Raw genomic sequence first — 22,561 nt, forward strand, 5'->3', positions numbered from 1 at the left:
GTCACAGTGCAGATTCAAATAAAGGCAATATTATTTTCAAGTTATTTATTGGATCACAAATTAAGTACTGAAGAATATTTGTTTTGCTGTAACCGTGACTGTTTCTCCACCTTGCGTTTTGCAAGGGACTGTTCATTTGTATTTAGATTGATTTTTGACACATTTCTCTGATATTGCAGATGCAGTAGATGACTTTACTGCTGCCCTACTGATCATAGTAAGTAGTATACTTGCATGTTCATCACATGACACAATTAATCAGTTAATGAATTAATTAAAAGCAATAAGTGTGACACCATGTGATCAAGGCAGGATCATCATCAAAGCACCTCCAACTGTACCATGGTTGTATGAGCATCAAAAAACACAGCTGTACTTCTTTCTGTTACATATCCAACAAGATGTTCTGTGTTGTTGTGTTCTGTTTCTGAAACTACACATGAACTACTTGGATGTTTCAGGTTGGAATGTCAGTATGATAGGAGGGAATGAGGGGCACGAATAGTAATTTTGTATGCATGTTGTATGTTAATTTTGTATGCATTATAAGTTGTTTTGGAGCTGATCTCTCTCTGTCTTTCTCTCTCTCTCTCAGGCACACACCACACACACGGCTACCTAGGCTGGATTGAGAAACCTGGTGTCTTAAGAGTGAGTCGTAACTCTCCTGCCAATGTTCTTGGACTTCCACACTAACAGTAACTACAGTTTTGTAACATGTACTGTATAGTGATGTTCATTATACTGATATTTTTTTTAATTTGAACTGTTTTGCCCAGACTTTATATTTACCAAACCTTTTTTTATATTTAACATGCAATTGTACTGCATGTGAAGGTTTTGCATGTCAACTTTACACTCAAATAAAAAGTAAAGAGCAGTAAGAAGCTGTGAAGGGTTTTCTCTTACATTGCAATCACAGGATTGAAAAATCAGTAGGTTTATTTTATTATGGTTCGCCATCTGCTTGTAGCCATGTTTCAAACAGAGATTTTGTGAAAGTGGCATCTATTAACATGTTTTCCTTAACAAAAGTGCCTTTAATTTCTAACCGTGTACACAATAATTCAGCCTAGGTAATTTTTGATTTGAATGTTTTTTACTATTCTTAATAATCTTGTATAGACACACTGTAATAGACTGTATTCAAACAGGTGTAATTACTCACTGAGACAGCAATGTTGGCTGCTGAACTGGAGCTTGCTTCAGCAGAGTCGGTGACTTGGGTCTGTAAAGCATTCAGTCATAAGTCACTTGCATTAATAACACAGCTGCATTAATAAAACAGGTTGCTTTTTGATCTCTTCTTACCTGGGATACTTTTCGGGCTCTGCAGAGATTTGGCTTTGCAGCAGCAACATGAGCACCACCGAATCTTGGCTTGGTGAACTGGAAGGGAATAAAAACACCACCAGACTGTATCATTAGAGGACTATACTGTCAAACTATAATCCTGTGAGTCAGACATTCGTGGTCAGTTACGAGTGTCTAAATGTCCAAATACCATTGCCAAATTCAATAATGGTTGCTGCTTCGGTCCTCCTGCTCCCAGAACCTGTCCCACAGCAGCACTTTGTCCTACAGCGGTGTGGACTGGACCCACAGCTGGACTCTGCTGACCCATGGTACGCTGTGGCGGACCAGCCGTTGAAGTGGTGCTCTGGGTCAGACCCACTGCTGCAGGTCGTTGCTGCGTGGGCCCCTGAGCAGCACTCGCTCCGGTTGGCTGTTGGTTCGTTACAGAATAGATTTATCATAATTTGCATCTGCACTGATATGCATGCGCACACACACAAACATATGAACACACACTGCTTGAGTCTTGAACTGACCAGTGTTACCTTCGGAGCGTGGAATCCACAGGTACACTTCCTGAGCTGACCAAACAAGGACATCTGTCCATGCGTCTGCATGGGACATTTCTCAATCTACAAATAACAGTTGATATAAATGAACACAGACACAGAGCTGATGTAAATGACTTGCTCATGACATGTTTATTAACTCATTGGCTTTCACTGTATTTTCTATCATGAGTAAAAGTATGATTAGAGTACATAACAAGCAATAAAATAAACTGCGCAGTGCTCTTACCCTTTGATACAGCTCGTACCATTTCTTCTGTCTGGGAGCTGGCCTGTTCCCCTCACCTGCCGGCCAGGCCCCAGTGCTGGCAAACTTCTTCAGACGGGACATCCACTCTGAGTCCGCCATCGCCTTGTGTGTCTTTGGCTTGGTAGAAGATGCCTTCAGGGACGCGAATGAATGAATGCACGTCTTTAGCAGCCATGACAACACACGTGTCAGGTATAAAAGCCGGACCAGCGGCATCATAACGCTGTAATAACCCTATGAATGCTACCTGTGTGCACTCTACGACGAATACATTAGGACGGGTCACCGCGTCTGACGACACGCCATTGTAAGTTAACAACATGACAATTAGCACTGTGCAAACGACGTGACAACACACGCGCGCGAGGTGAAATCACTTCTAGGCTCAAACTGACGTCTCATAACGTGAACAGAAGTGTATTAGATGCGTAAATACTCACCATGTCGACTGAACAGACGTGCTTTATTCTCTTCTCGTTTCGAACGCTCCGCTCCTGCGCCGTATTCACCGCTCTAAACGCCCCCTGTCGGCCACGATAAATAAAATTCCCCGTCCAACATTTCCGCCCCGTGATTGGTCAAATGTTGGACCGGGGGAAGAATTCGGCGAAATGATTGGTCGTTGAATGTTGGACTTTCGAATCCGATTGGCTCTCGGAGTCCAACATTGCGAATGTTGGACGGACGCTTCTGCGGCTGCTGGCGTTCAGGTCGCAGTCTCCCCTGGAGGCGTGGGTTCGAATCCCACTTCTGACATTGTGCTTTTCATTTGGGCATAGCCTGCAGCAAGACATCAGTACTTTGAAATGTCTGGACATCTGTTCCAGGTGGACGTCTCTATATATGGTGTCTGTTGACTTCCTACATAGCTATGAGACCTCCGTTGAAAAAGCCTTGTTCTTGGTGGCACAGCCAGGGTATCACGCTGTATTACAGTATCTCACCATGTGGTGCATCTAGCAATTTGGGCCCCCAAGGCGAAGGGACACGTGTGGTTTCCTCCGCATCTGTTGTTTTTCACTTTTATTTCTTATTCATCTAAGAAAGTTCTACTTGTAACTTCTTCCCAACCCTACAAAACATATTATCAGTTTCACAAATATACTCACAGTAAAATGAATTTGGTTTTCCAGCAGAATCCATGACAGAAGTTGATGATGGGCCTCTGTCTTCTACCACCAGCTCTCCAGGTTCTTGACCTCTTCTCTGAAGATGGTTTTTATTGATCCATTCAGCATAAGTTACCATGGTGATTTATCCCGATAAGAAGTGAACGACCTTCGTAGGAGTGGAAACCCTGAATTTAACCTGAAGTTATCCCGAAAAATGCCAATGTGGCTTTGTAGTACGAGTCCGAGAAGTCCTGCCACGTTGATGGAATGAGAAAAATCCTCTTCCCTCCCTCCTCCCTATTTCGTGAGTAGGGTTTTACGTAAACCAACTCTCAGGTTCCACCGAGACTTGAACTCGGATCACTGGATTCAAAGTCCAGAGTGCTGACCATTACACCATGGAACCACAAAAGAGTTGGAAGTTATTTTTGCCGCCGCCCGTTCTGGATCACTGCAGATGCGCGTCATAGGCCAGGTATCCTTTGATAGTGCTACCGCAAGTCCTCCCTCCTCCCTCACCCTTTATTCAACATGTAGAAAACCCTACTCACTGTTTTAATCACACTCCATCAAAATGATTGGCTAAAGAATGCAAGTGTGCATCATGCGAGAGGTCATACTACTGTTATGTGAAATATCTGTGTAGCAGCAAGCATGCTGCTGACCAAAGTGCAGGACAGCAGGGTAATACAGCACGGAAAAGGAAACCTGGCCTATAATGTGCATCCGCAGCAATCCTGAAGCATGGGCGAGGATCATTTGCTGCAGAGAGTGGTAAAGACTGCTGAGAGGATTGTCAGGACATCACTCCCCTCTCTGCAGGACATCTACCACTGCAGTGTCCACAGAAGAGCCTGCAATTCTGAAGCATCGGTGAGGATAGTTTGCTTGCTTTCTGTTGTGGCTCCATTGGGTAATGTTCAGCACTCCGGACTTTGAATAAAGTGATCCGAGTTAAAGTCTCGACGGAAACTGAATTTCAGATTTTCTAAGTCCTTCTCTTGAGATATGGAGGATGTTTCTCATATGCACAATGTGGCAGGAGATCAGGTGGTCAGTTGAGTTTACATCAACACAGAAACCTCAGGTTTATTAAAGTTACGGTGAGGTAACATACGAAGTTTGCCATGGCCATTACATTGACACCGGTGTCCCTGCTGTTTTCTCACATGGGCTCATTTGAACATAATCTGGTGAAACTCAACATAAAGTCTCTCTCAAAACCAGGTCCCACCGAGACTTGAACTCGGATCACTGGATTCAGAGTCCAGAGTGCTGACCATTACACCATGGAACCATTGCACATGAGTACAAAAGTTATTCGTGGGTGTCTGCATCAGTAATGACCTCACCTGGACACTCAACACCACCCAGCCGCTCAAGAAAGCACTACCGCGGTTGCACTTCCGAAAGAGGCTGAGGAAATTTGGCTTGTCCCCGAATATCTTCTGCAACTTCTACAGCTGCAGTACTGAGAGCATCTTGACCAGCTGCCTCAGCGTGTGGTATGTTAGCACCACTTCAATGGACCGCAAGTGCCTGCAGAGAGTGGTAAAGCCTGCTGAGAGGATGTCATGTGTTAGAAACATCATTAACACACCCACCTCCGACATCCCCGAAATCCTCTTGGGTGAGCTCTTGCAGTCAGGATGGCCGAGCGGTCTAAGGCGCTGCGTTCAGGTCGCAGTCTCCCCTGGAGGCGTGGGTTCGAATCCCACTTCTGACATTGTGCTTTTCATTTGGGCATAGCCTGCAGCAAGACATCAGTACTTTGAAATGTCTGGACATCTGTTCCAGGTGGACGTCTCTATATATGGTGTCTGTTGACTTCCTACATAGCTATGAGACCTCCGTTGAAAAAGCCTTGTTCTTGGTGGCACAGCCAGGGTATCACGCTGTATTACAGTATCTCACCATGTGGTGCATCTAGCAATTTGGGCCCCCAAGGCGAAGGGACACGTGTGGTTTCCTCCGCATCTGTTGTTTTTCACTTTTATTTCTTATTCATCTAAGAAAGTTCTACTTGTAACTTCTTCCCAACCCTACAAAACATATTATCAGTTTCACAAATATACTCACAGTAAAATGAATTTGGTTTTCCAGCAGAATCCATGACAGAAGTTGATGATGGGCCTCTGTCTTCTACCACCAGCTCTCCAGGTTCTTGACCTCTTCTCTGAAGATGGTTTTTATTGATCCATTCAGCATAAGTTACCATGGTGATTTATCCCGATAAGAAGTGAACGACCTTCGTAGGAGTGGAAACCCTGAATTTAACCTGAAGTTATCCCGAAAAATGCCAATGTGGCTTTGTAGTACGAGTCCGAGAAGTCCTGCCACGTTGATGGAATGAGAAAAATCCTCTTCCCTCCCTCCTCCCTATTTCGTGAGTAGGGTTTTACGTAAACCAACTCTCAGGTTCCACCGAGACTTGAACTCGGATCACTGGATTCAAAGTCCAGAGTGCTGACCATTACACCATGGAACCACAAAAGAGTTGGAAGTTATTTTTGCCGCCGCCCGTTCTGGATCACTGCAGATGCGCGTCATAGGCCAGGTATCCTTTGATAGTGCTACCGCAAGTCCTCCCTCCTCCCTCACCCTTTATTCAACATGTAGAAAACCCTGCTCACTGTTTTAATCACACTCCATCAAAATGATTGGCTAAAGAATGCAAGTGTGCATCATGCGAGAGGTCATACTACTGTTATGTGAAATATCTGTGTAGCAGCAAGCATGCTGCTGACCAAAGTGCAGGACAGCAGGGTAATACAGCACGGAAAAGGAAACCTGGCCTATAATGTGCATCCGCAGCAATCCTGAAGCATGGGCGAGGATCATTTGCTGCAGAGAGTGGTAAAGACTGCTGAGAGGATTGTCAGGACATCACTCCCCTCTCTGCAGGACATCTACCACTGCAGTGTCCACAGAAGAGCCTGCTCTATTGTTGAGGACTCCACCCACCTCCAACACAGACCGTTCCCACCTCTGCCCTCTGGCAGACAGTACAGAGGTGTGAAGTGCAGGACAGCAGGGTAATACAGCATGGCAAAAGGATACCTGGCCTATAATGTGCCTCTGCAGCAATTCTGAAGCATCGGTGAGGATAGTTTGCTTGCTTTCTGTTGTGGCTCCATTGGGTAATGTTCAGCACTCCGGACTTTGAATAAAGTGATCCGAGTTAAAGTCTCGACGGAAACTGAATTTCAGATTTTCTAAGTCCTTCTCTTGAGATATGGAGGATGTTTCTCATATGCACAATGTGGCAGGAGATCAGGTGGTCAGTTGAGTTTACATCAACACAGAAACCTCAGGTTTATTAAAGTTACGGTGAGGTAACATACGAAGTTTGCCATGGCCATTACATTGACACCGGTGTCCCTGCTGTTTTCTCACATGGGCTCATTTGAACATAATCTGGTGAAACTCAACATAAAGTCTCTCTCAAAACCAGGTCCCACCGAGACTTGAACTCGGATCACTGGATTCAGAGTCCAGAGTGCTGACCATTACACCATGGAACCATTGCACATGAGTAAAAAAGTTATTCGTGGGTGTCTGCATCAGTAATGACCTCACCTGGACACTCAACACCACCCAGCCGCTCAAGAAAGCACTACCGCGGTTGCACTTCCGAAAGAGGCTGAGGAAATTTGGCTTGTCCCCGAATATCTTCTGCAACTTCTACAGCTGCAGTACTGAGAGCATCTTGACCAGCTGCCTCAGCGTGTGGTATGTTAGCACCACTTCAATGGACCGCAAGTGCCTGCAGAGAGTGGTAAAGCCTGCTGAGAGGATGTCATGTGTTAGAAACATCATTAACACACCCACCTCCGACATCCCCGAAATCCTCTTGGGTGAGCTCTTGCAGTCAGGATGGCCGAGCGGTCTAAGGCGCTGCGTTCAGGTCGCAGTCTCCCCTGGAGGCGTGGGTTCGAATCCCACTTCTGACATTGTGCTTTTCATTTGGGCATAGCCTGCAGCAAGACATCAGTACTTTGAAATGTCTGGACATCTGTTCCAGGTGGACGTCTCTATATATGGTGTCTGTTGACTTCCTACATAGCTATGAGACCTCCGTTGAAAAAGCCTTGTTCTTGGTGGCACAGCCAGGGTATCACGCTGTATTACAGTATCTCACCATGTGGTGCATCTAGCAATTTGGGCCCCCAAGGCGAAGGGACACGTGTGGTTTCCTCCGCATCTGTTGTTTTTCACTTTTATTTCTTATTCATCTAAGAAAGTTCTACTTGTAACTTCTTCCCAACCCTACAAAACATATTATCAGTTTCACAAATATACTCACAGTAAAATGAATTTGGTTTTCCAGCAGAATCCATGACAGAAGTTGATGATGGGCCTCTGTCTTCTACCACCAGCTCTCCAGGTTCTTGACCTCTTCTCTGAAGATGGTTTTTATTGATCCATTCAGCATAAGTTACCATGGTGATTTATCCCGATAAGAAGTGAACGACCTTCGTAGGAGTGGAAACCCTGAATTTAACCTGAAGTTATCCCGAAAAATGCCAATGTGGCTTTGTAGTACGAGTCCGAGAAGTCCTGCCACGTTGATGGAATGAGAAAAATCCTCTTCCCTCCCTCCTCCCTATTTCGTGAGTAGGGTTTTACGTAAACCAACTCTCAGGTTCCACCGAGACTTGAACTCGGATCACTGGATTCAAAGTCCAGAGTGCTGACCATTACACCATGGAACCACAAAAGAGTTGGAAGTTATTTTTGCCGCCGCCCGTTCTGGATCACTGCAGATGCGCGTCATAGGCCAGGTATCCTTTGATAGTGCTACCGCAAGTCCTCCCTCCTCCCTCACCCTTTATTCAACATGTAGAAAACCCTGCTCACTGTTTTAATCACACTCCATCAAAATGATTGGCTAAAGAATGCAAGTGTGCATCATGCGAGAGGTCATACTACTGTTATGTGAAATATCTGTGTAGCAGCAAGCATGCTGCTGACCAAAGTGCAGGACAGCAGGGTAATACAGCACGGAAAAGGAAACCTGGCCTATAATGTGCATCCGCAGCAATCCTGAAGCATGGGCGAGGATCATTTGCTGCAGAGAGTGGTAAAGACTGCTGAGAGGATTGTCAGGACATCACTCCCCTCTCTGCAGGACATCTACCACTGCAGTGTCCACAGAAGAGCCTGCTCTATTGTTGAGGACTCCACCCACCTCCAACACAGACCGTTCCCACCTCTGCCCTCTGGCAGACAGTACAGAGGTGTGAAGTGCAGGACAGCAGGGTAATACAGCATGGCAAAAGGATACCTGGCCTATAATGTGCCTCTGCAGCAATTCTGAAGCATCGGTGAGGATAGTTTGCTTGCTTTCTGTTGTGGCTCCATTGGGTAATGTTCAGCACTCCGGACTTTGAATAAAGTGATCCGAGTTAAAGTCTCGACGGAAACTGAATTTCAGATTTTCTAAGTCCTTCTCTTGAGATATGGAGGATGTTTCTCATATGCACAATGTGGCAGGAGATCAGGTGGTCAGTTGAGTTTACATCAACACAGAAACCTCAGGTTTATTAAAGTTACGGTGAGGTAACATACGAAGTTTGCCATGGCCATTACATTGACACCGGTGTCCCTGCTGTTTTCTCACATGGGCTCATTTGAACATAATCTGGTGAAACTCAACATAAAGTCTCTCTCAAAACCAGGTCCCACCGAGACTTGAACTCGGATCACTGGATTCAGAGTCCAGAGTGCTGACCATTACACCATGGAACCATTGCACATGAGTAAAAAAGTTATTCGTGGGTGTCTGCATCAGTAATGACCTCACCTGGACACTCAACACCACCCAGCCGCTCAAGAAAGCACTACCGCGGTTGCACTTCCGAAAGAGGCTGAGGAAATTTGGCTTGTCCCCGAATATCTTCTGCAACTTCTACAGCTGCAGTACTGAGAGCATCTTGACCAGCTGCCTCAGCGTGTGGTATGTTAGCACCACTTCAATGGACCGCAAGTGCCTGCAGAGAGTGGTAAAGCCTGCTGAGAGGATGTCATGTGTTAGAAACATCATTAACACACCCACCTCCGACATCCCCGAAATCCTCTTGGGTGAGCTCTTGCAGTCAGGATGGCCGAGCGGTCTAAGGCGCTGCGTTCAGGTCGCAGTCTCCCCTGGAGGCGTGGGTTCGAATCCCACTTCTGACATTGTGCTTTTCATTTGGGCATAGCCTGCAGCAAGACATCAGTACTTTGAAATGTCTGGACATCTGTTCCAGGTGGACGTCTCTATATATGGTGTCTGTTGACTTCCTACATAGCTATGAGACCTCCGTTGAAAAAGCCTTGTTCTTGGTGGCACAGCCAGGGTATCACGCTGTATTACAGTATCTCACCATGTGGTGCATCTAGCAATTTGGGCCCCCAAGGCGAAGGGACACGTGTGGTTTCCTCCGCATCTGTTGTTTTTCACTTTTATTTCTTATTCATCTAAGAAAGTTCTACTTGTAACTTCTTCCCAACCCTACAAAACATATTATCAGTTTCACAAATATACTCACAGTAAAATGAATTTGGTTTTCCAGCAGAATCCATGACAGAAGTTGATGATGGGCCTCTGTCTTCTACCACCAGCTCTCCAGGTTCTTGACCTCTTCTCTGAAGATGGTTTTTATTGATCCATTCAGCATAAGTTACCATGGTGATTTATCCCGATAAGAAGTGAACGACCTTCGTAGGAGTGGAAACCCTGAATTTAACCTGAAGTTATCCCGAAAAATGCCAATGTGGCTTTGTAGTACGAGTCCGAGAAGTCCTGCCACGTTGATGGAATGAGAAAAATCCTCTTCCCTCCCTCCTCCCTATTTCGTGAGTAGGGTTTTACGTAAACCAACTCTCAGGTTCCACCGAGACTTGAACTCGGATCACTGGATTCAAAGTCCAGAGTGCTGACCATTACACCATGGAACCACAAAAGAGTTGGAAGTTATTTTTGCCGCCGCCCGTTCTGGATCACTGCAGATGCGCGTCATAGGCCAGGTATCCTTTGATAGTGCTACCGCAAGTCCTCCCTCCTCCCTCACCCTTTATTCAACATGTAGAAAACCCTGCTCACTGTTTTAATCACACTCCATCAAAATGATTGGCTAAAGAATGCAAGTGTGCATCATGCGAGAGGTCATACTACTGTTATGTGAAATATCTGTGTAGCAGCAAGCATGCTGCTGACCAAAGTGCAGGACAGCAGGGTAATACAGCACGGAAAAGGAAACCTGGCCTATAATGTGCATCCGCAGCAATCCTGAAGCATGGGCGAGGATCATTTGCTGCAGAGAGTGGTAAAGACTGCTGAGAGGATTGTCAGGACATCACTCCCCTCTCTGCAGGACATCTACCACTGCAGTGTCCACAGAAGAGCCTGCTCTATTGTTGAGGACTCCACCCACCTCCAACACAGACCGTTCCCACCTCTGCCCTCTGGCAGACAGTACAGAGGTGTGAAGTGCAGGACAGCAGGGTAATACAGCATGGCAAAAGGATACCTGGCCTATAATGTGCCTCTGCAGCAATTCTGAAGCATCGGTGAGGATAGTTTGCTTGCTTTCTGTTGTGGCTCCATTGGGTAATGTTCAGCACTCCGGACTTTGAATAAAGTGATCCGAGTTAAAGTCTCGACGGAAACTGAATTTCAGATTTTCTAAGTCCTTCTCTTGAGATATGGAGGATGTTTCTCATATGCACAATGTGGCAGGAGATCAGGTGGTCAGTTGAGTTTACATCAACACAGAAACCTCAGGTTTATTAAAGTTACGGTGAGGTAACATACGAAGTTTGCCATGGCCATTACATTGACACCGGTGTCCCTGCTGTTTTCTCACATGGGCTCATTTGAACATAATCTGGTGAAACTCAACATAAAGTCTCTCTCAAAACCAGGTCCCACCGAGACTTGAACTCGGATCACTGGATTCAGAGTCCAGAGTGCTGACCATTACACCATGGAACCATTGCACATGAGTAAAAAAGTTATTCGTGGGTGTCTGCATCAGTAATGACCTCACCTGGACACTCAACACCACCCAGCCGCTCAAGAAAGCACTACCGCGGTTGCACTTCCGAAAGAGGCTGAGGAAATTTGGCTTGTCCCCGAATATCTTCTGCAACTTCTACAGCTGCAGTACTGAGAGCATCTTGACCAGCTGCCTCAGCGTGTGGTATGTTAGCACCACTTCAATGGACCGCAAGTGCCTGCAGAGAGTGGTAAAGCCTGCTGAGAGGATGTCATGTGTTAGAAACATCATTAACACACCCACCTCCGACATCCCCGAAATCCTCTTGGGTGAGCTCTTGCAGTCAGGATGGCCGAGCGGTCTAAGGCGCTGCGTTCAGGTCGCAGTCTCCCCTGGAGGCGTGGGTTCGAATCCCACTTCTGACATTGTGCTTTTCATTTGGGCATAGCCTGCAGCAAGACATCAGTACTTTGAAATGTCTGGACATCTGTTCCAGGTGGACGTCTCTATATATGGTGTCTGTTGACTTCCTACATAGCTATGAGACCTCCGTTGAAAAAGCCTTGTTCTTGGTGGCACAGCCAGGGTATCACGCTGTATTACAGTATCTCACCATGTGGTGCATCTAGCAATTTGGGCCCCCAAGGCGAAGGGACACGTGTGGTTTCCTCCGCATCTGTTGTTTTTCACTTTTATTTCTTATTCATCTAAGAAAGTTCTACTTGTAACTTCTTCCCAACCCTACAAAACATATTATCAGTTTCACAAATATACTCACAGTAAAATGAATTTGGTTTTCCAGCAGAATCCATGACAGAAGTTGATGATGGGCCTCTGTCTTCTACCACCAGCTCTCCAGGTTCTTGACCTCTTCTCTGAAGATGGTTTTTATTGATCCATTCAGCATAAGTTACCATGGTGATTTATCCCGATAAGAAGTGAACGACCTTCGTAGGAGTGGAAACCCTGAATTTAACCTGAAGTTATCCCGAAAAATGCCAATGTGGCTTTGTAGTACGAGTCCGAGAAGTCCTGCCACGTTGATGGAATGAGAAAAATCCTCTTCCCTCCCTCCTCCCTATTTCGTGAGTAGGGTTTTACGTAAACCAACTCTCAGGTTCCACCGAGACTTGAACTCGGATCACTGGATTCAAAGTCCAGAGTGCTGACCATTACACCATGGAACCACAAAAGAGTTGGAAGTTATTTTTGCCGCCGCCCGTTCTGGATCACTGCAGATGCGCGTCATAGGCCAGGTATCCTTTGATAGTGCTACCGCAAGTCCTCCCTCCTCCCTCACCCTTTATTCAACATGTAGAAAACCCTGCTCACTGTTTTAATCACACTCCATCAAAATGATTGGCTAAAGAATGCAAGTGTGCATCATGCGAGAGGTCATACTACTGTTATGTGAAATATCTGTGTAGCAGCAAGCATGCTGCTGACCAAAGTGCAGGACAGCAGGGTAATACAGCACGGAAAAGGAAACCTGGCCTATAATGTGCATCCGCAGCAATCCTGAAGCATGGGCGAGGATCATTTGCTGCAGAGAGTGGTAAAGACTGCTGAGAGGATTGTCAGGACATCACTCCCCTCTCTGCAGGACATCTACCACTGCAGTGTCCACAGAAGAGCCTGCTCTATTGTTGAGGACTCCACCCACCTCCAACACAGACCGTTCCCACCTCTGCCCTCTGGCAGACAGTACAGAGGTGTGAAGTGCAGGACAGCAGGGTAATACAGCATGGCAAAAGGATACCTGGCCTATAATGTGCCTCTGCAGCAATTCTGAAGCATCGGTGAGGATAGTTTGCTTGCTTTCTGTTGTGGCTCCATTGGGTAATGTTCAGCACTCCGGACTTTGAATAAAGTGATCCGAGTTAAAGTCTCGACGGAAACTGAATTTCAGATTTTCTAAGTCCTTCTCTTGAGATATGGAGGATGTTTCTCATATGCACAATGTGGCAGGAGATCAGGTGGTCAGTTGAGTTTACATCAACACAGAAACCTCAGGTTTATTAAAGTTACGGTGAGGTAACATACGAAGTTTGCCATGGCCATTACATTGACACCGGTGTCCCTGCTGTTTTCTCACATGGGCTCATTTGAACATAATCTGGTGAAACTCAACATAAAGTCTCTCTCAAAACCAGGTCCCACCGAGACTTGAACTCGGATCACTGGATTCAGAGTCCAGAGTGCTGACCATTACACCATGGAACCATTGCACATGAGTAAAAAAGTTATTCGTGGGTGTCTGCATCAGTAATGACCTCACCTGGACACTCAACACCACCCAGCCGCTCAAGAAAGCACTACCGCGGTTGCACTTCCGAAAGAGGCTGAGGAAATTTGGCTTGTCCCCGAATATCTTCTGCAACTTCTACAGCTGCAGTACTGAGAGCATCTTGACCAGCTGCCTCAGCGTGTGGTATGTTAGCACCACTTCAATGGACCGCAAGTGCCTGCAGAGAGTGGTAAAGCCTGCTGAGAGGATGTCATGTGTTAGAAACATCATTAACACACCCACCTCCGACATCCCCGAAATCCTCTTGGGTGAGCTCTTGCAGTCAGGATGGCCGAGCGGTCTAAGGCGCTGCGTTCAGGTCGCAGTCTCCCCTGGAGGCGTGGGTTCGAATCCCACTTCTGACATTGTGCTTTTCATTTGGGCATAGCCTGCAGCAAGACATCAGTACTTTGAAATGTCTGGACATCTGTTCCAGGTGGACGTCTCTATATATGGTGTCTGTTGACTTCCTACATAGCTATGAGACCTCCGTTGAAAAAGCCTTGTTCTTGGTGGCACAGCCAGGGTATCACGCTGTATTACAGTATCTCACCATGTGGTGCATCTAGCAATTTGGGCCCCCAAGGCGAAGGGACACGTGTGGTTTCCTCCGCATCTGTTGTTTTTCACTTTTATTTCTTATTCATCTAAGAAAGTTCTACTTGTAACTTCTTCCCAACCCTACAAAACATATTATCAGTTTCACAAATATACTCACAGTAAAATGAATTTGGTTTTCCAGCAGAATCCATGACAGAAGTTGATGATGGGCCTCTGTCTTCTACCACCAGCTCTCCAGGTTCTTGACCTCTTCTCTGAAGATGGTTTTTATTGATCCATTCAGCATAAGTTACCATGGTGATTTATCCCGATAAGAAGTGAACGACCTTCGTAGGAGTGGAAACCCTGAATTTAACCTGAAGTTATCCCGAAAAATGCCAATGTGGCTTTGTAGTACGAGTCCGAGAAGTCCTGCCACGTTGATGGAATGAGAAAAATCCTCTTCCCTCCCTCCTCCCTATTTCGTGAGTAGGGTTTTACGTAAACCAACTCTCAGGTTCCACCGAGACTTGAACTCGGATCACTGGATTCAAAGTCCAGAGTGCTGACCATTACACCATGGAACCACAAAAGAGTTGGAAGTTATTTTTGCCGCCGCCCGTTCTGGATCACTGCAGATGCGCGTCATAGGCCAGGTATCCTTTGATAGTGCTACCGCAAGTCCTCCCTCCTCCCTCACCCTTTATTCAACATGTAGAAAACCCTGCTCACTGTTTTAATCACACTCCATCAAAATGATTGGCTAAAGAATGCAAGTGTGCATCATGCGAGAGGTCATTGTACTGTTATGTGAAATATCTGTGTAGCAGCAAGCATGCTGCTGACCAAAGTGCAGGACAGCAGGGTAATACAGCACGGAAAAGGAAACCTGGCCTATAATGTGCATCCGCAGCAATCCTGAAGCATGGGCGAGGATCATTTGCTGCAGAGAGTGGTAAAGACTGCTGAGAGGATTGTCAGGACATCACTCCCCTCTCTGCAGGACATCTACCACTGCAGTGTCCACAGAAGAGCCTGCTCTATTGTTGAGGACTCCACCCACCTCCAACACAGACCGTTCCCACCTCTGCCCTCTGGCAGACAGTACAGAGGTGTGAAGTGCAGGACAGCAGGGTAATACAGCATGGCAAAAGGATACCTGGCCTATAATGTGCCTCTGCAGCAATTCTGAAGCATCGGTGAGGATAGTTTGCTTGCTTTCTGTTGTGGCTCCATTGGGTAATGTTCAGCACTCCGGACTTTGAATAAAGTGATCCGAGTTAAAGTCTCGACGGAAACTGAATTTCAGATTTTCTAAGTCCTTCTCTTGAGATATGGAGGATGTTTCTCATATGCACAATGTGGCAGGAGATCAGGTGGTCAGTTGAGTTTACATCAACACAGAAACCTCAGGTTTATTAAAGTTACGGTGAGGTAACATACGAAGTTTGCCATGGCCATTACATTGACACCGGTGTCCCTGCTGTTTTCTCACATGGGCTCATTTGAACATAATCTGGTGAAACTCAACATAAAGTCTCTCTCAAAACCAGGTCCCACCGAGACTTGAACTCGGATCACTGGATTCAGAGTCCAGAGTGCTGACCATTACACCATGGAACCATTGCACATGAGTAAAAAAGTTATTCGTGGGTGTCTGCATCAGTAATGACCTCACCTGGACACTCAACACCACCCAGCCGCTCAAGAAAGCACTACCGCGGTTGCACTTCCGAAAGAGGCTGAGGAAATTTGGCTTGTCCCCGAATATCTTCTGCAACTTCTACAGCTGCAGTACTGAGAGCATCTTGACCAGCTGCCTCAGCGTGTGGTATGTTAGCACCACTTCAATGGACCGCAAGTGCCTGCAGAGAGTGGTAAAGCCTGCTGAGAGGATGTCATGTGTTAGAAACATCATTAACACACCCACCTCCGACATCCCCGAAATCCTCTTGGGTGAGCTCTTGCAGTCAGGATGGCCGAGCGGTCTAAGGCGCTGCGTTCAGGTCGCAGTCTCCCCTGGAGGCGTGGGTTCGAATCCCACTTCTGACATTGTGCTTTTCATTTGGGCATAGCCTGCAGCAAGACATCAGTACTTTGAAATGTCTGGACATCTGTTCCAGGTGGACGTCTCTATATATGGTGTCTGTTGACTTCCTACATAGCTATGAGACCTCCGTTGAAAAAGCCTTGTTCTTGGTGGCACAGCCAGGGTATCACGCTGTATTACAGTATCTCACCATGTGGTGCATCTAGCAATTTGGGCCCCCAAGGCGAAGGGACACGTGTGGTTTCCTCCGCATCTGTTGTTTTTCACTTTTATTTCTTATTCATCTAAGAAAGTTCTACTTGTAACTTCTTCCCAACCCTACAAAACATATTATCAGTTTCACAAATATACTCACAGTAAAATGAATTTGGTTTTCCAGCAGAATCCATGACAGAAGTTGATGATGGGCCTCTGTCTTCTACCACCAGCTCTCCAGGTTCTTGACCTCTTCTCTGAAGATGGTTTTTATTGATCCATTCAGCATAAGTTACCATGGTGATTTATCCCGATAAGAAGTGAACGACCTTCGTAGGAGTGGAAACCCTGAATTTAACCTGAAGTTATCCCGAAAAATGCCAATGTGGCTTTGTAGTACGAGTCCGAGAAGTCCTGCCACGTTGATGGAATGAGAAAAATCCTCTTCCCTCCCTCCTCCCTATTTCGTGAGTAGGGTTTTACGTAAACCAACTCTCAGGTTCCACCGAGACTTGAACTCGGATCACTGGATTCAAAGTCCAGAGTGCTGACCATTACACCATGGAACCACAAAAGAGTTGGAAGTTATTTTTGCCGCCGCCCGTTCTGGATCACTGCAGATGCGCGTCATAGGCCAGGTATCCTTTGATAGTGCTACCGCAAGTCCTCCCTCCTCCCTCACCCTTTATTCAACATGTAGAAAACCCTGCTCACTGTTTTAATCACACTCCATCAAAATGATTGGCTAAAGAATGCAAGTGTGCATCATGCGAGAGGTCATACTACTGTTATGTGAAATATCTGTGTAGCAGCAAGCATGCTGCTGACCAAAGTGCAGGACAGCAGGGTAATACAGCACGGAAAAGGAAACCTGGCCTATAATGTGCATCCGCAGCAATCCTGAAGCATGGGCGAGGATCATTTGCTGCAGAGAGTGGTAAAGACTGCTGAGAGGATTGTCAGGACATCACTCCCCTCTCTGCAGGACATCTACCACTGCAGTGTCCACAGAAGAGCCTGCTCTATTGTTGAGGACTCCACCCACCTCCAACACAGACCGTTCCCACCTCTGCCCTCTGGCAGACAGTACAGAGGTGTGAAGTGCAGGACAGCAGGGTAATACAGCATGGCAAAAGGATACCTGGCCTATAATGTGCCTCTGCAGCAATTCTGAAGCATCGGTGAGGATAGTTTGCTTGCTTTCTGTTGTGGCTCCATTGGGTAATGTTCAGCACTCCGGACTTTGAATAAAGTGATCCGAGTTAAAGTCTCGACGGAAACTGAATTTCAGATTTTCTAAGTCCTTCTCTTGAGATATGGAGGATGTTTCTCATATGCACAATGTGGCAGGAGATCAGGTGGTCAGTTGAGTTTACATCAACACAGAAACCTCAGGTTTATTAAAGTTACGGTGAGGTAACATACGAAGTTTGCCATGGCCATTACATTGACACCGGTGTCCCTGCTGTTTTCTCACATGGGCTCATTTGAACATAATCTGGTGAAACTCAACATAAAGTCTCTCTCAAAACCAGGTCCCACCGAGACTTGAACTCGGATCACTGGATTCAGAGTCCAGAGTGCTGACCATTACACCATGGAACCATTGCACATGAGTAAAAAAGTTATTCGTGGGTGTCTGCATCAGTAATGACCTCACCTGGACACTCAACACCACCCAGCCGCTCAAGAAAGCACTACCGCGGTTGCACTTCCGAAAGAGGCTGAGGAAATTTGGCTTGTCCCCGAATATCTTCTGCAACTTCTACAGCTGCAGTACTGAGAGCATCTTGACCAGCTGCCTCAGCGTGTGGTATGTCAGCACCACTTCAATGGACCGCAAGTGCCTGCAGAGAGTGGTAAAGCCTGCTGAGAGGATGTCATGTGTTAGAAACATCATTAACACACCCACCTCCGACATCCCCGAAATCCTCTTGGGTGAGCTCTTGCAGTCAGGATGGCCGAGCGGTCTAAGGCGCTGCGTTCAGGTCGCAGTCTCCCCTGGAGGCGTGGGTTCGAATCCCACTTCTGACATTGTGCTTTTCATTTGGGCATAGCCTGCAGCAAGACATCAGTACTTTGAAATGTCTGGACATCTGTTCCAGGTGGACGTCTCTATATATGGTGTCTGTTGACTTCCTACATAGCTATGAGACCTCCGTTGAAAAAGCCTTGTTCTTGGTGGCACAGCCAGGGTATCACGCTGTATTACAGTATCTCACCATGTGGTGCATCTAGCAATTTGGGCCCCCAAGGCGAAGGGACACGTGTGGTTTCCTCCGCATCTGTTGTTTTTCACTTTTATTTCTTATTCATCTAAGAAAGTTCTACTTGTAACTTCTTCCCAACCCTACAAAACATATTATCAGTTTCACAAATATACTCACAGTAAAATGAATTTGGTTTTCCAGCAGAATCCATGACAGAAGTTGATGATGGGCCTCTGTCTTCTACCACCAGCTCTCCAGGTTCTTGACCTCTTCTCTGAAGATGGTTTTTATTGATCCATTCAGCATAAGTTACCATGGTGATTTATCCCGATAAGAAGTGAACGACCTTCGTAGGAGTGGAAACCCTGAATTTAACCTGAAGTTATCCCGAAAAATGCCAATGTGGCTTTGTAGTACGAGTCCGAGAAGTCCTGCCACGTTGATGGAATGAGAAAAATCCTCTTCCCTCCCTCCTCCCTATTTCGTGAGTAGGGTTTTACGTAAACCAACTCTCAGGTTCCACCGAGACTTGAACTCGGATCACTGGATTCAAAGTCCAGAGTGCTGACCATTACACCATGGAACCACAAAAGAGTTGGAAGTTATTTTTGCCGCCGCCCGTTCTGGATCACTGCAGATGCGCGTCATAGGCCAGGTATCCTTTGATAGTGCTACCGCAAGTCCTCCCTCCTCCCTCACCCTTTATTCAACATGTAGAAAACCCTACTCACTGTTTTAATCACACTCCATCAAAATGATTGGCTAAAGAATGCAAGTGTGCATCATGCGAGAGGTCATACTACTGTTATGTGAAATATCTGTGTAGCAGCAAGCATGCTGCTGACCAAAGTGCAGGACAGCAGGGTAATACAGCACGGAAAAGGAAACCTGGCCTATAATGTGCATCCGCAGCAATCCTGAAGCATGGGCGAGGATCATTTGCTGCAGAGAGTGGTAAAGACTGCTGAGAGGATTGTCAGGACATCACTCCCCTCTCTGCAGGACATCTACCACTGCAGTGTCCACAGAAGAGCCTGCTCTATTGTTGAGGACTCCACCCACCTCCAACACAGACCGTTCCCACCTCTGCCCTCTGGCAGACAGTACAGAGGTGTGAAGTGCAGGACAGCAGGGTAATACAGCATGGCAAAAGGATACCTGGCCTATAATGTGCCTCTGCAGCAATTCTGAAGCATCGGTGAGGATAGTTTGCTTGCTTTCTGTTGTGGCTCCATTGGGTAATGTTCAGCACTCCGGACTTTGAATAAAGTGATCCGAGTTAAAGTCTCGACGGAAACTGAATTTCAGATTTTCTAAGTCCTTCTCTTGAGATATGGAGGATGTTTCTCATATGCACAATGTGGCAGGAGATCAGGTGGTCAGTTGAGTTTACATCAACACAGAAACCTCAGGTTTATTAAAGTTACGGTGAGGTAACATACGAAGTTTGCCATGGCCATTACATTGACACCGGTGTCCCTGCTGTTTTCTCACATGGGCTCATTTGAACATAATCTGGTGAAACTCAACATAAAGTCTCTCTCAAAACCAGGTCCCACCGAGACTTGAACTCGGATCACTGGATTCAGAGTCCAGAGTGCTGACCATTACACCATGGAACCATTGCACATGAGTACAAAAGTTATTCGTGGGTGTCTGCATCAGTAATGACCTCACCTGGACACTCAACACCACCCAGCCGCTCAAGAAAGCACTACCGCGGTTGCACTTCCGAAAGAGGCTGAGGAAATTTGGCTTGTCCCCGAATATCTTCTGCAACTTCTACAGCTGCAGTACTGAGAGCATCTTGACCAGCTGCCTCAGCGTGTGGTATGTTAGCACCACTTCAATGGACCGCAAGTGCCTGCAGAGAGTGGTAAAGCCTGCTGAGAGGATGTCATGTGTTAGAAACATCATTAACACACCCACCTCCGACATCCCCGAAATCCTCTTGGGTGAGCTCTTGCAGTCAGGATGGCCGAGCGGTCTAAGGCGCTGCGTTCAGGTCGCAGTCTCCCCTGGAGGCGTGGGTTCGAATCCCACTTCTGACATTGTGCTTTTCATTTGGGCATAGCCTGCAGCAAGACATCAGTACTTTGAAATGTCTGGACATCTGTTCCAGGTGGACGTCTCTATATATGGTGTCTGTTGACTTCCTACATAGCTATGAGACCTCCGTTGAAAAAGCCTTGTTCTTGGTGGCACAGCCAGGGTATCACGCTGTATTACAGTATCTCACCATGTGGTGCATCTAGCAATTTGGGCCCCCAAGGCGAAGGGACACGTGTGGTTTCCTCCGCATCTGTTGTTTTTCACTTTTATTTCTTATTCATCTAAGAAAGTTCTACTTGTAACTTCTTCCCAACCCTACAAAACATATTATCAGTTTCACAAATATACTCACAGTAAAATGAATTTGGTTTTCCAGCAGAATCCATGACAGAAGTTGATGATGGGCCTCTGTCTTCTACCACCAGCTCTCCAGGTTCTTGACCTCTTCTCTGAAGATGGTTTTTATTGATCCATTCAGCATAAGTTACCATGGTGATTTATCCCGATAAGAAGTGAACGACCTTCGTAGGAGTGGAAACCCTGAATTTAACCTGAAGTTATCCCGAAAAATGCCAATGTGGCTTTGTAGTACGAGTCCGAGAAGTCCTGCCACGTTGATGGAATGAGAAAAATCCTCTTCCCTCCCTCCTCCCTATTTCGTGAGTAGGGTTTTACGTAAACCAACTCTCAGGTTCCACCGAGACTTGAACTCGGATCACTGGATTCAAAGTCCAGAGTGCTGACCATTACACCATGGAACCACAAAAGAGTTGGAAGTTATTTTTGCCGCCGCCCGTTCTGGATCACTGCAGATGCGCGTCATAGGCCAGGTATCCTTTGATAGTGCTACCGCAAGTCCTCCCTCCTCCCTCACCCTTTATTCAACATGTAGAAAACCCTGCTCACTGTTTTAATCACACTCCATCAAAATGATTGGCTAAAGAATGCAAGTGTGCATCATGCGAGAGGTCATACTACTGTTATGTGAAATATCTGTGTAGCAGCAAGCATGCTGCTGACCAAAGTGCAGGACAGCAGGGTAATACAGCACGGAAAAGGAAACCTGGCCTATAATGTGCATCCGCAGCAATCCTGAAGCATGGGCGAGGATCATTTGCTGCAGAGAGTGGTAAAGACTGCTGAGAGGATTGTCAGGACATCACTCCCCTCTCTGCAGGACATCTACCACTGCAGTGTCCACAGAAGAGCCTGCTCTATTGTTGAGGACTCCACCCACCTCCAACACAGACCGTTCCCACCTCTGCCCTCTGGCAGACAGTACAGAGGTGTGAAGTGCAGGACAGCAGGGTAATACAGCATGGCAAAAGGATACCTGGCCTATAATGTGCCTCTGCAGCAATTCTGAAGCATCGGTGAGGATAGTTTGCTTGCTTTCTGTTGTGGCTCCATTGGGTAATGTTCAGCACTCCGGACTTTGAATAAAGTGATCCGAGTTAAAGTCTCGACGGAAACTGAATTTCAGATTTTCTAAGTCCTTCTCTTGAGATATGGAGGATGTTTCTCATATGCACAATGTGGCAGGAGATCAGGTGGTCAGTTGAGTTTACATCAACACAGAAACCTCAGGTTTATTAAAGTTACGGTGAGGTAACATACGAAGTTTGCCATGGCCATTACATTGACACCGGTGTCCCTGCTGTTTTCTCACATGGGCTCATTTGAACATAATCTGGTGAAACTCAACATAAAGTCTCTCTCAAAACCAGGTCCCACCGAGACTTGAACTCGGATCACTGGATTCAGAGTCCAGAGTGCTGACCATTACACCATGGAACCATTGCACATGAGTAAAAAAGTTATTCGTGGGTGTCTGCATCAGTAATGACCTCACCTGGACACTCAACACCACCCAGCCGCTCAAGAAAGCACTACCGCGGTTGCACTTCCGAAAGAGGCTGAGGAAATTTGGCTTGTCCCCGAATATCTTCTGCAACTTCTACAGCTGCAGTACTGAGAGCATCTTGACCAGCTGCCTCAGCGTGTGGTATGTCAGCACC

At 46.5% G+C, this 22,561-nt stretch overlaps 26 non-coding genes across 26 annotated transcripts; 8 read left to right on the forward strand and 18 right to left on the reverse strand.

Moving 5' to 3' along the window:
• Nucleotides 1-3,561: 3,561 nt before the first annotated feature.
• On the reverse strand, nt 3,562-3,633 carry trnaq-uug (transfer RNA glutamine (anticodon UUG)). Its single transcript has one exon. It is a non-coding gene; the product is annotated as a tRNA-Gln (tRNA).
• Nucleotides 3,634-4,452: 819 nt separating this feature from the next.
• On the reverse strand, nt 4,453-4,524 carry trnaq-cug (transfer RNA glutamine (anticodon CUG)). The gene has a single exon. It is a non-coding gene; the product is annotated as a tRNA-Gln (tRNA).
• Nucleotides 4,525-4,870: 346 nt separating this feature from the next.
• On the forward strand, nt 4,871-4,953 carry trnal-cag (transfer RNA leucine (anticodon CAG)). The gene has a single exon. It is a non-coding gene; the product is annotated as a tRNA-Leu (tRNA).
• Nucleotides 4,954-5,643: 690 nt separating this feature from the next.
• trnaq-uug (transfer RNA glutamine (anticodon UUG)) lies at nt 5,644-5,715 on the reverse strand. Its single transcript has one exon. It is a non-coding gene; the product is annotated as a tRNA-Gln (tRNA).
• A 964-nt stretch (nt 5,716-6,679) lies between these two features.
• Nucleotides 6,680-6,751, reverse strand: trnaq-cug (transfer RNA glutamine (anticodon CUG)). The gene has a single exon. It is a non-coding gene; the product is annotated as a tRNA-Gln (tRNA).
• A 346-nt stretch (nt 6,752-7,097) lies between these two features.
• On the forward strand, nt 7,098-7,180 carry trnal-cag (transfer RNA leucine (anticodon CAG)). The gene has a single exon. It is a non-coding gene; the product is annotated as a tRNA-Leu (tRNA).
• A 690-nt stretch (nt 7,181-7,870) lies between these two features.
• On the reverse strand, nt 7,871-7,942 carry trnaq-uug (transfer RNA glutamine (anticodon UUG)). Its single transcript has one exon. It is a non-coding gene; the product is annotated as a tRNA-Gln (tRNA).
• Nucleotides 7,943-8,906: 964 nt separating this feature from the next.
• On the reverse strand, nt 8,907-8,978 carry trnaq-cug (transfer RNA glutamine (anticodon CUG)). Its single transcript has one exon. It is a non-coding gene; the product is annotated as a tRNA-Gln (tRNA).
• A 346-nt stretch (nt 8,979-9,324) lies between these two features.
• trnal-cag (transfer RNA leucine (anticodon CAG)) lies at nt 9,325-9,407 on the forward strand. Its single transcript has one exon. It is a non-coding gene; the product is annotated as a tRNA-Leu (tRNA).
• A 690-nt stretch (nt 9,408-10,097) lies between these two features.
• Nucleotides 10,098-10,169, reverse strand: trnaq-uug (transfer RNA glutamine (anticodon UUG)). The gene has a single exon. It is a non-coding gene; the product is annotated as a tRNA-Gln (tRNA).
• A 964-nt stretch (nt 10,170-11,133) lies between these two features.
• On the reverse strand, nt 11,134-11,205 carry trnaq-cug (transfer RNA glutamine (anticodon CUG)). The gene has a single exon. It is a non-coding gene; the product is annotated as a tRNA-Gln (tRNA).
• Nucleotides 11,206-11,551: 346 nt separating this feature from the next.
• Nucleotides 11,552-11,634, forward strand: trnal-cag (transfer RNA leucine (anticodon CAG)). Its single transcript has one exon. It is a non-coding gene; the product is annotated as a tRNA-Leu (tRNA).
• A 690-nt stretch (nt 11,635-12,324) lies between these two features.
• Nucleotides 12,325-12,396, reverse strand: trnaq-uug (transfer RNA glutamine (anticodon UUG)). Its single transcript has one exon. It is a non-coding gene; the product is annotated as a tRNA-Gln (tRNA).
• A 964-nt stretch (nt 12,397-13,360) lies between these two features.
• Nucleotides 13,361-13,432, reverse strand: trnaq-cug (transfer RNA glutamine (anticodon CUG)). Its single transcript has one exon. It is a non-coding gene; the product is annotated as a tRNA-Gln (tRNA).
• A 346-nt stretch (nt 13,433-13,778) lies between these two features.
• Nucleotides 13,779-13,861, forward strand: trnal-cag (transfer RNA leucine (anticodon CAG)). Its single transcript has one exon. It is a non-coding gene; the product is annotated as a tRNA-Leu (tRNA).
• A 690-nt stretch (nt 13,862-14,551) lies between these two features.
• Nucleotides 14,552-14,623, reverse strand: trnaq-uug (transfer RNA glutamine (anticodon UUG)). The gene has a single exon. It is a non-coding gene; the product is annotated as a tRNA-Gln (tRNA).
• Nucleotides 14,624-15,587: 964 nt separating this feature from the next.
• On the reverse strand, nt 15,588-15,659 carry trnaq-cug (transfer RNA glutamine (anticodon CUG)). Its single transcript has one exon. It is a non-coding gene; the product is annotated as a tRNA-Gln (tRNA).
• A 346-nt stretch (nt 15,660-16,005) lies between these two features.
• On the forward strand, nt 16,006-16,088 carry trnal-cag (transfer RNA leucine (anticodon CAG)). Its single transcript has one exon. It is a non-coding gene; the product is annotated as a tRNA-Leu (tRNA).
• A 690-nt stretch (nt 16,089-16,778) lies between these two features.
• On the reverse strand, nt 16,779-16,850 carry trnaq-uug (transfer RNA glutamine (anticodon UUG)). The gene has a single exon. It is a non-coding gene; the product is annotated as a tRNA-Gln (tRNA).
• A 964-nt stretch (nt 16,851-17,814) lies between these two features.
• trnaq-cug (transfer RNA glutamine (anticodon CUG)) lies at nt 17,815-17,886 on the reverse strand. Its single transcript has one exon. It is a non-coding gene; the product is annotated as a tRNA-Gln (tRNA).
• Nucleotides 17,887-18,232: 346 nt separating this feature from the next.
• trnal-cag (transfer RNA leucine (anticodon CAG)) lies at nt 18,233-18,315 on the forward strand. Its single transcript has one exon. It is a non-coding gene; the product is annotated as a tRNA-Leu (tRNA).
• A 690-nt stretch (nt 18,316-19,005) lies between these two features.
• trnaq-uug (transfer RNA glutamine (anticodon UUG)) lies at nt 19,006-19,077 on the reverse strand. The gene has a single exon. It is a non-coding gene; the product is annotated as a tRNA-Gln (tRNA).
• Nucleotides 19,078-20,041: 964 nt separating this feature from the next.
• trnaq-cug (transfer RNA glutamine (anticodon CUG)) lies at nt 20,042-20,113 on the reverse strand. The gene has a single exon. It is a non-coding gene; the product is annotated as a tRNA-Gln (tRNA).
• Nucleotides 20,114-20,459: 346 nt separating this feature from the next.
• Nucleotides 20,460-20,542, forward strand: trnal-cag (transfer RNA leucine (anticodon CAG)). Its single transcript has one exon. It is a non-coding gene; the product is annotated as a tRNA-Leu (tRNA).
• A 690-nt stretch (nt 20,543-21,232) lies between these two features.
• trnaq-uug (transfer RNA glutamine (anticodon UUG)) lies at nt 21,233-21,304 on the reverse strand. Its single transcript has one exon. It is a non-coding gene; the product is annotated as a tRNA-Gln (tRNA).
• A 964-nt stretch (nt 21,305-22,268) lies between these two features.
• On the reverse strand, nt 22,269-22,340 carry trnaq-cug (transfer RNA glutamine (anticodon CUG)). Its single transcript has one exon. It is a non-coding gene; the product is annotated as a tRNA-Gln (tRNA).
• Between the last annotated feature and the right edge of the window lie 221 nt (nt 22,341-22,561).

This window comes from Paralichthys olivaceus, chromosome 6, assembly GCF_024713975.1.
Source record: "Paralichthys olivaceus isolate ysfri-2021 chromosome 6, ASM2471397v2, whole genome shotgun sequence".
NCBI classification, from domain to species: Eukaryota; Metazoa; Chordata; class Actinopteri; order Pleuronectiformes; family Paralichthyidae; genus Paralichthys; species Paralichthys olivaceus.